At 48.1% G+C, this 8,812-nt stretch overlaps 1 protein-coding gene across 1 annotated transcript in view; it reads right to left on the bottom strand.

The window, feature by feature from the left end:
- The window catches only part of Rab3b (RAB3B, member RAS oncogene family), a 60,465-nt gene extending 58,492 nt beyond the window's left edge, over nt 1–1,973 (bottom strand). Inside the window, exon 1 of the mRNA XM_021161037.2 lies at nt 1,852–1,973. The gene's annotated coding sequence lies outside the window, so the exon portion shown is untranslated. The remainder of the gene's footprint in view (nt 1–1,851) is intronic.
- Nucleotides 1,974–8,812: the final 6,839 nt, after the last annotated feature.

Raw genomic sequence — 8,812 nt, 5'->3', positions numbered from 1 at the left:
TGTATGCATGTGTGTGTGGTGTGTGTGTGGTGTAGGTGGTGTGTGTGTGTGGTGTGTATGCATGTGGTGTGTGTGTGTGCATGTGTGTGTGGTGTGTGTGGTATGTATGCATGTGGTGTGTGTGTGTACATGTGTATGTGGTTGTGTGTGTATGTGTATGCATGTGTGTGTGGTGTATGTGTGGTATAGGAGGTGTGTGTGTATGTGTGTGTGTGTGTGTGTGGTGTATGAACAGAGGCACTTTTACCCTGTGCACATGTGTGCCATTGCAATGCCGAGGCTAATGGAGGGCACTGGGCATCTTCCTCTTTTGCTCCCTTTCTTATTTTTTTATTCCTTTAGACTTAGTTGTTTTTAATGTGTATGAATGTCTTGCCTACATTTCTGTATGTACACACACCACACTAGTGCCTGGTGCCTGTAAGGGTCAGAAGAGGGAGTCAGATTCCTCCCAGAACTGCAGGTAGGATGGTTGTGAACCACATGCTGTTCCTGAGAACTGAACCCTTGTCTACAAGAGCAACAAGTGCTCCTGAATGATGAGCCATCTCTCCAGCCCTGCCTGTTTGTTTGTTTGTTTGTTTGTTTGTTTGTTTGTTTGTTTGTTTGAGACTGTCACATTTCAAGCTCCAGGGGTTCACCATGTCTCTGTTCCTACAACTAGAGTTACAGGCACAGAGATGAGGCCAGCCTCTTCCACACTGAGGATTTGAATCTAGGTCCTCATATCTGCGAAGCAAGCACACTCCTCTTCTGTTTGGGGATGCAGAAGGGGTGTGCTCTATCTGCTTGCACGAGGGTATACACACACACACACACTCATTTATTTCGTTTACAGTCTACAGCTTTTCCTGTGGATTCTGGGAAGGTGGGATGGAGAAACCCACTTCCACTCCACACCTCTTTTGGCTTCTAGAGGCTGTCACCCTGACCTCTCAAAGTCTCTTCCACACTTGATACCAAGATAGAATTGCATGTGGATGAATTTTTCTGTTCACTATTCTCTTCTTGCCCATGGCTCCAGTTGGCATTGTAGTCTTGTCCAGTGTTTTCTGTCCTCATGCTGTCAGGAGCCAAGACTCTGGCTAGTGCCAAGGTTGTACTCAACCCTCACCTCACACCCATCATCCCTGCAATCTCACTCTCCAAGTTCCCTCAAGGTTTCTCTGCTTCCAGCTACAAGACCCTGCTCCATTCCAGCGCCATTTCCTCCATCCTGACCAGAACTTAGGTGTCCCTCGCCCATAAGCAGGGTCAAGACCCACTCCCCTACCTAGTTCCCGTCCCTCTCTGCGGGCAGAGTAGACCCAGCTGGCTCCCCACATTTCCCTTCTTCCAAGCTCGTCCCCTCCAAGCCCCACCGCTATGTCTCCATCCCCTGAGACCCCCTCGTGGGTACCAGCGGGGCTCGGTTCTGCACCCTTTCACTCCCAGCTAACCACACTCACGTCCCGGAAGTTCTCAATCCCACCAGACACCCGTTCCTTCTCTGTGCCCCTTCCTTTCAGCCCTTGCTCTTCTGCTCATCTCAAAGCCCCTCGAGCCCACCCCAGCTCTCCGCCTTCACGCCCCCTTTCGCCTGCCTCCCCTCCATCCTTTCAGCATCCCTCTGCTGCCCTAAGATGTATCCAGCCACCCATCACTTCCTGCAGTAGCTGCTCATCTGCCCCCAGCCCCAATGGTCGCTGCTTCCCGGCGGACCTGTGCGGAGTGCGAGCCAGCACTCCTGCTTTGCTGCGGTGCGGGTCCCTGGCGGCCTCCCGCAGCCCCTCTCTGAGTCCCCTAGGCTGCCTTGCACTCCGTCCCCGGCTCCCAGGCAGTGCGGAGCCGGGTCGGGGCCGCGCCCCTTACCTCAGGTAAGAGCTGGCTCACGGACAGTGCAGCCGGACTGTTGCACCTGGCGATAGTGGGCGAGAGGCAGGCGGGGCGGGTCTCGTTCCCACCTCGGCTACGGAGGGCTGAGGCTCTGGCTGAAGATGGGCTGGGTTCCCGCTGGGTCTAAGCCCCGCCCCTGGGCGGAACCCATGTAAGATCCGCCCCGCCCCTGCGTTCCAGGCAGGTGTTAGGGAACCTACAATTTCTTGGGAGCCTTACACCCTATATATCTGGGTGACTATTATAATCTGCCCACATTCTATAGTCTGCCCCTAGAGGGTGCTCAGAGGGCTTTGGTGATAATGTAGATGATGATGGCGTCAAGTTTTGCTATTTCCAAATGCTTTACTCCATTCTCATAAAGTCTCAACCTGTCCACAAGTGAAAACTGAGCTAGGAAGCTGGCTATCACTGTCTGCCCCACTCATCACCTCTTCATGGTCCTTGTCCTCTGAGACTGGTAATCCCATCTGAACAAATCCAATTCTTCCTCTAAGTTTCTTTTTCTCTGCATAAAGTATCCTGGTTCAGGACTCATGGGACTAATGCAAGAATTCTAATTCCTGCCTTCTTTCCAGCCTCTATACCAGTGACCTGAGTAACCTTTTGAAATGACGTCGACCTTAAGATAACCCTCACTGCTTCCCCATGACCAGCAGTAGCATGGAGTTTGCCAACTGGGGTGGTAAATGTTCTTGTCTGAGCCTTAGCAGGCCCCAGATCTTCCAGGAGTGGTAGGTCACCTTCAAATTCTTATAAGGATTTCACCTTCCATTGTCCTGAGGTCACTGGCCTAACAGTTTGGGTCTGGAGTTATTATTCTTTTCTTTCTTTCTTTTAATGATTTTTTATTTCATGTGCATTGGTATTTTGCCTGAGCGTATGTCTGTGTGAGGGTGTAGGATCCCTGGAACTGGTGTTACAGACAATTGTGAGCTGTCATGTGAGTGCTAGGAATTGAACCCAGGTCCTCTGGAAGACCAGCCAGTGCTCTTACCCACTGAGCCATCGCTCCAGCTCCTCTTTCTTCTTTTCTATAGTCATCCCCACCCCAGGTCATAGAAGTACGAGTCAGGTAACAACTCCAGATTTTTCTCAGTTCCGTTATGATTTGTCTAAGATGTTTCTTTCCAGCCTCTCTGTCTCAGCATCAGAGTCCTAATCCTTACAATGTTCGCTAGAGCTGCTTACCAGCCCCTTTAGTCAGGTTCCCGCTGCCCATTTGACTTTCAGCTTCCCCTGTGCCCTCTCTAGAACCCTGGTTCCACCCTCTGCATCTTTAGAATACTCAGGTTACCTCTTTATCTTTACCGAAATCTTATCCTCCCCGGGGACACTGCTTCCATGGTAGCCCTCTGCAGAAAGGCTCTTCATTTTCTTAACCTCCATGTATGATAACACCAGGAGGTGGACAGCATTGCCACGCCCACCCTCATACAAAGATTTGCTCTCCTTTGCCCACCAGCCATATCACTGCCTATGGCTCCTCCGCACTATTCCTTGTGCTCTGAGGAGTCCCTGGAGTACCAGCCCCTTCACTAGCTGCTGCCCCGCCATCCTTCTGGTGACTTCAGTTACATATGGGGTCTCCTGGCCCTCATCCCTTTGCCTCTGCTTTACATGTTGACTGTGTCATTAACACCTACAGCCACACCTGACCCTCCTACTCACCTAGAACTTCTGGTCTTAAGACCAAACACCCTATGCAGAACTTACTCCCATAAGGCCTAGTTTCCTTTCCTCATTTCAAACTGGGTAACATGAATAACAAGTTGCCCATTCTTCACAGGAACAATGAGATAACATATAAAACAACCCTTTCAAAGCTGGGAAACAATACAAGAACAGATGGAGCTGCTTTCATGTAGCCTCAGGTCTGATGGCTTTCTCCAGCTCTCTCCCCTGAAAGGCCATGTAATATAGAAGAAGGAGCACAGGCTTAGACCCACCAGACTACATTTTTTGTTTTTGTTTTTAGTCCTTGCTCTACCCCTTGCTGGCTGAATGATCATAGGTCTGTTACCTCATTTTTCTGACACATGCACCCATTTCTTATCTTTAGGAAAATCAATAATGAAAACCGTCTCACTGTTGTGAGGAGCAAATGAGAAAATGACACTGGACAGTACTTGATAGAATGCCAGGCACACAGCAGACACTCAATAAATATGAAATACTGTGGTTATTATAACAGAAAAAATGCCATTTTTTTTTATCCACAACTGCCTTCGTAAAAACATGAATCTCAGTGCATAGAAGAGCCTTTTTTTTTTTTTAAATCCTGGGCCTTGATGAAGTTTGGGAAATTGGCTGACCAAACTGCTTTGTTTTAAAAAAAAAAAAAAAGGAGAGAAGAGTTTGGAATTCACTCAGCAAATTAAGAGGAGGTAGGAATAGAGAAGGGAGAGGACAAAGACAGTGATGAGTAAGGAAGTCAGTGGAGTGGCTCAGTGGGTAAAGCACTTGCCCCAAGGTCCTGAGGACATAAGTTCAGATCCCCAGAACCCACCAGACACCATCAGACCAGTCTGTGATCCTAGCACTTCTACACTGAGACAGGAGGTGGAGACAGGAGAATTCCTGGTATATGTAGCCTCAAATAAGAGACCCTGTATCAGGGCTGGGCGTGGTGGCTCACGCCTTTAATCCCAGCAGTTGGGAGGTAGAGGCAAGCGAATTTCTGAGTTCGAGGCCAGCCTGGTCTACAAAGTGAGTTCCAGGAAGCCAGGGCTATACAGAGAAACCCTGTCTTGAAAAACAAAAACAAAAAAAAAGAGACCCTGTATCAAAGTAGGGTAGAAGGTGAGAGCTGACACCCGAGGTTGTCCTCTGACTTCCATGTGTGCATCATAACATGTGCGTGTGTGTGTGTGTGTGTGTGTGTGTGTGTGTGTGTGCGCGCGCGCGCACACACACTTTTTAAAGTCAGCACAAGAGAGCCAGAAGAAGCTCCCCACTGCTCCACCCCCATGCTAGGAAGGTAAACAAGTATACAAATACTGAAACAGCCAAAGGGAGATGCGTAGATTGCCAAGTACAGGATGTGACCCCTCCTGTGACTCTGCAGGCTTTAGGAAGGACTGTCAGACCCAGGTCTGCTTTTTGGAGAGGAGAATGTGAGGACTCTTGAGTGTGGAGGAAGAACAATTGTTCAGCCTGCCCTGATTGAGGAAAAGAAACCAGAGGTGGAGAGAATAATAAGCTCATGGAATTCACAGAAACCTTGTGGGACCATTTAAAATTACAAGATTTATGAAGTGTGAACATGGGTTTCAAGCCCATTGCATTTAGGTCTTAGAGGAACAAAAAGATGATCCTGGCATTCGGGTTTTGGCACTTCTGTCCCTCCCATGCCCCCTCCCCCACCTTATGTCCCTATTCCCTGGTGCTTGACCAACACAGAGAAGAACACACTAAATCAAATTATTTTAGATGATCCAGATGTCCAGATCCAAATGCCCAAGGAAGAATGGGAAGAAAGACAAAATTCTGCCTTTTGCCTTGAATCAAATTGGCTATCAACTATAGTGACAAAAATACATTCATCTTCAATATAACCACAGAAGGTACCTGCTTGCACCCTTGTTTCTAAGGGACACATTTTTGCTCAACTCAGTGTACTGGTGAGCCTACACCACAGTCTGATCCCAGGGAGTCAGCTTGCCTTTATGCACAAGAAAAAACTTAGATTCATTGTGGTTATTCAGTGGGTACCATCTGCATTAAGATTTCTACAAATAAAACTGCCTTAAATAATCTCTTCTAATTGTTAGGGTAGAGAAATTGGTGCTCCAGGGTCTTAGTTTTTACACAAGACATAAAATTGATGCTTTTCATAAAACTAGAGTCACTGCTTAGAGTAGGTAGTTGCATAAGTCCATGCCATTTGGGATGAACACAGAAGTTACTCCAGCCATAATGAGCTGTTCCCCAAATTCAATTGCTTGGAACAGTGATCATTTATTATTTTTCACAGTTCTGTGGGTGGCTGGATGGCCCCTTCCCTGGTGTCATCTGTGCTCTCTTGTAAGATGCATTCAGTTGGAATGTCTGGCTATCGGTGCTGGCTGAAGATAGCCCCACAAGCCATTCCAAGAGGGTAAAGGTAGAAGACATATCCTACAGTTACATCTCGGAAATCTCATCTGCATGTTCAGCTATGAGCTAAACCAAGCCCCGTGCCCAGTCAGATTCAGGAGAATGGAGAAATAAATCCCACCATGATTAGGGTGGAGTCTAAGTCACAGCACACACATGGGGGAGAGAAAGACTGATGGCTTTTACTGCTCTGCATCAGAAGTGGAAGCAGATCTGGGTAACCCCACAAATGAGAATCTCCAGTGCCACCTCTTGGGTTGATCATTCTGCCTTTTCCTCTGCATTTCAGTTTCTCAGTTTGCAAAACTGAATGGCCATGCAAGTCCCTTCTCCCCACCTGTGTCTCCTTAGGAAGTGAGCCTGGCTGAAATGCACAGCAAAGAGTCCTGCCCCATAGCCAGAACACAGCACCGCCATGGGGGCTGGAATGTGAGACACATGCAGAAAATATTTGATAAATAGATATACAAGTGACCAGAACTCAGCCAACACCAGCGGCTCCTCCCTCCTGCCTGCTAGCCCTTCACTTGTGCTGGGTTATTCTCTCAGGACCGTTTCATACCATCCCTTCCTTTCAGTTCCGTGGCTCAGGCCTCTTTATGGGCCTCCTCCCAGCAGAGCTATCAGTGTTGTCCCTACCACATGCCACATGGCAGCGAGGCTTCTTCCTAAGTCCATTTTAGAAAGGCCACTGCCACCCTCCAAATCTCACCTCTTTAAGGGTGGCTCTTCTACCCTTTAGCTTCATTCTGGGCTGTATGCTCCTCATGCCTCTCCCCGGAATGTCATTCACTTCATGAAAATATTTCCTGAGCCCCTTGATACAGTTTTAATCTGAACTATTTCTCATGGATTGATTCAGTGCAGACTTGGTTCCTACGGTGGTGTTATTGGGAGGCAGTGGGAATGTCTTAGTTAGAGTTTCCACTGCTGGGATAAACACCACGACCAAAAGCAAGTTGGGGAGGAAAGGGTTTATCTCATTTATAATTCCACATCATAGTCCGTCACCAAAGGAAGTTTGGGCAGGAACTAAAACAGAAGCCATGGACAGATGCTTGTTTCTTATTCAACCCCAGGATGACCTGCCCAGGGGTGGCACCACCCATAGTGGGTGGGGTGGGCCTCCTACATCAATCATTCATCAAGAAGATGCCTGACAGACTTGTCTAGAGGCCAATCTTATGGAGGCATTTTCTCAGTTGAGATTCCTCTTCCCAAATTACTCTGGCTGGTGTCAAGTTGACTTTAAACTAACCAGCACAGGAGGACCAACCTAGTGGGAAGTCTTTTTTTTTTTTTTTTTTTTTTTGGTTTTTCGAGACAGGGTTTCTCTGTGTAGCCCTGGCTGTCCTGGAACTCACTCTGGCTGGCCTCGAACTCAGAAATCCGCCTGCCTCTGCCTCCCGAGTGCTGGGATTAAAGGCGTGTGCCACCAACGCCCGGCTTAGTGGGAAGTCTTAAGATCATTAGGCTGACATCCAACGGGGAAAACGAGGCTCTGGTTTTTCCTCTCTCTTTAGTGTTCTGGTCATGAGCTAAGCAACGTTAGTCTATTACACACTCTGGCCACAGGACCAATCTACCATAGACTTGACTTGCAAAACTGTGAGTCAAAATAAACTCTTTATCACAGTAAGTTGATGAGCTCATTTTATCATTGTAAGTTGACGAGCTCGTTTTGATGTAGTAATAGAAAGTTCACTAATACATACTCACTACATGTGGCGATAAGTAACACATGGTTCCTGACCAAAAGGAGTTCAGTGTCTGTTGCATCAGGATGGAAGGGTACGAGATACACTAACCACCACTCCATAAAAGCCAAGGCCATGCTACTATCTAACATAACACCTCCTGGATCATCCTTAGAAGGGCTGAGAGGTTATCGGCTGAATAAATAAATATATGTACATATTTATGAGGAGTCTCACATCTGGCATCTCACTGACTTCCACACTAAGGCTCTGAAGGGAGGAACAAACCATAGCATCTTAGTTTGCACAAGCCATGACTAGTTCATGGTCTCTGGGAGGACGGAAAAGCAAGACTTGAACCAGCCTTGTTAATATATAATGATGGTTAGTGTTAACTGTTAACTTGACAAAATCTAGAATCACCTGTGAGATGGGATTTTGGGCATGTCTGGGGAGATTGTTTTAGTAAGGTTAACTGAAAGAGGAAGACCTACCCATGGTGGGTGGCACCATTTCCCAGGAATGGGGCGCTACGACATGCATGGAGTCGCCAAGATGGGCCCAAGCATTTATCCATCTCGGGCTCTCAGCTATGAATGCAATGTGAGCAGCTGCTCTAAGCTCCTGCTACGTTGACTTTCCCACCATACTGTCCCGTGGACATCGAGCCAAGAGAAACTCTAGCTTCCTTAGGTTGCTTCTGTCAGGGTACGTTGACACAGCACCAGGAAAAGAAACTGTTTTCTCATGTTAGCACATGCCTGATCCCTGGATGCAGTCTTGAAATTTAAGGGGAAGTAGGGGCTAAGGGCTTAGAGAAGCAGCAGATAGACGGACCAGTATGAGCAAAGACCCATGAAGTAGCAAACGATGTGAAGTCACGGGGGAACCTCAGAGAACCTTGAGTCTCTGGAAGCACAGGTGTAATGGGTGGAGGAACAGGCGATGGGTAGGACAGGAGAGATCTGTCAGGCTCTGAGAGCAGCACTAAGGATGATGTACTTGATGGCCAGGGGAGCACGGCACCATTGGGGAGCACGGCACCATTGGGGAGCACGGCACCACTGGGGAGCACGGCACCACTGGGGAGCACGGCACCACTGGGGAGCACGGCACCACTGGGGAGCACGGCACCACTGGGG

This window comes from Mus caroli, chromosome 4, assembly GCF_900094665.2.
Source record: "Mus caroli chromosome 4, CAROLI_EIJ_v1.1, whole genome shotgun sequence".
NCBI lineage: Eukaryota > Metazoa > Chordata > Mammalia > Rodentia > Muridae > Mus > Mus caroli.
This window is presented reverse-complemented; position numbering and strand designations above follow the sequence as displayed.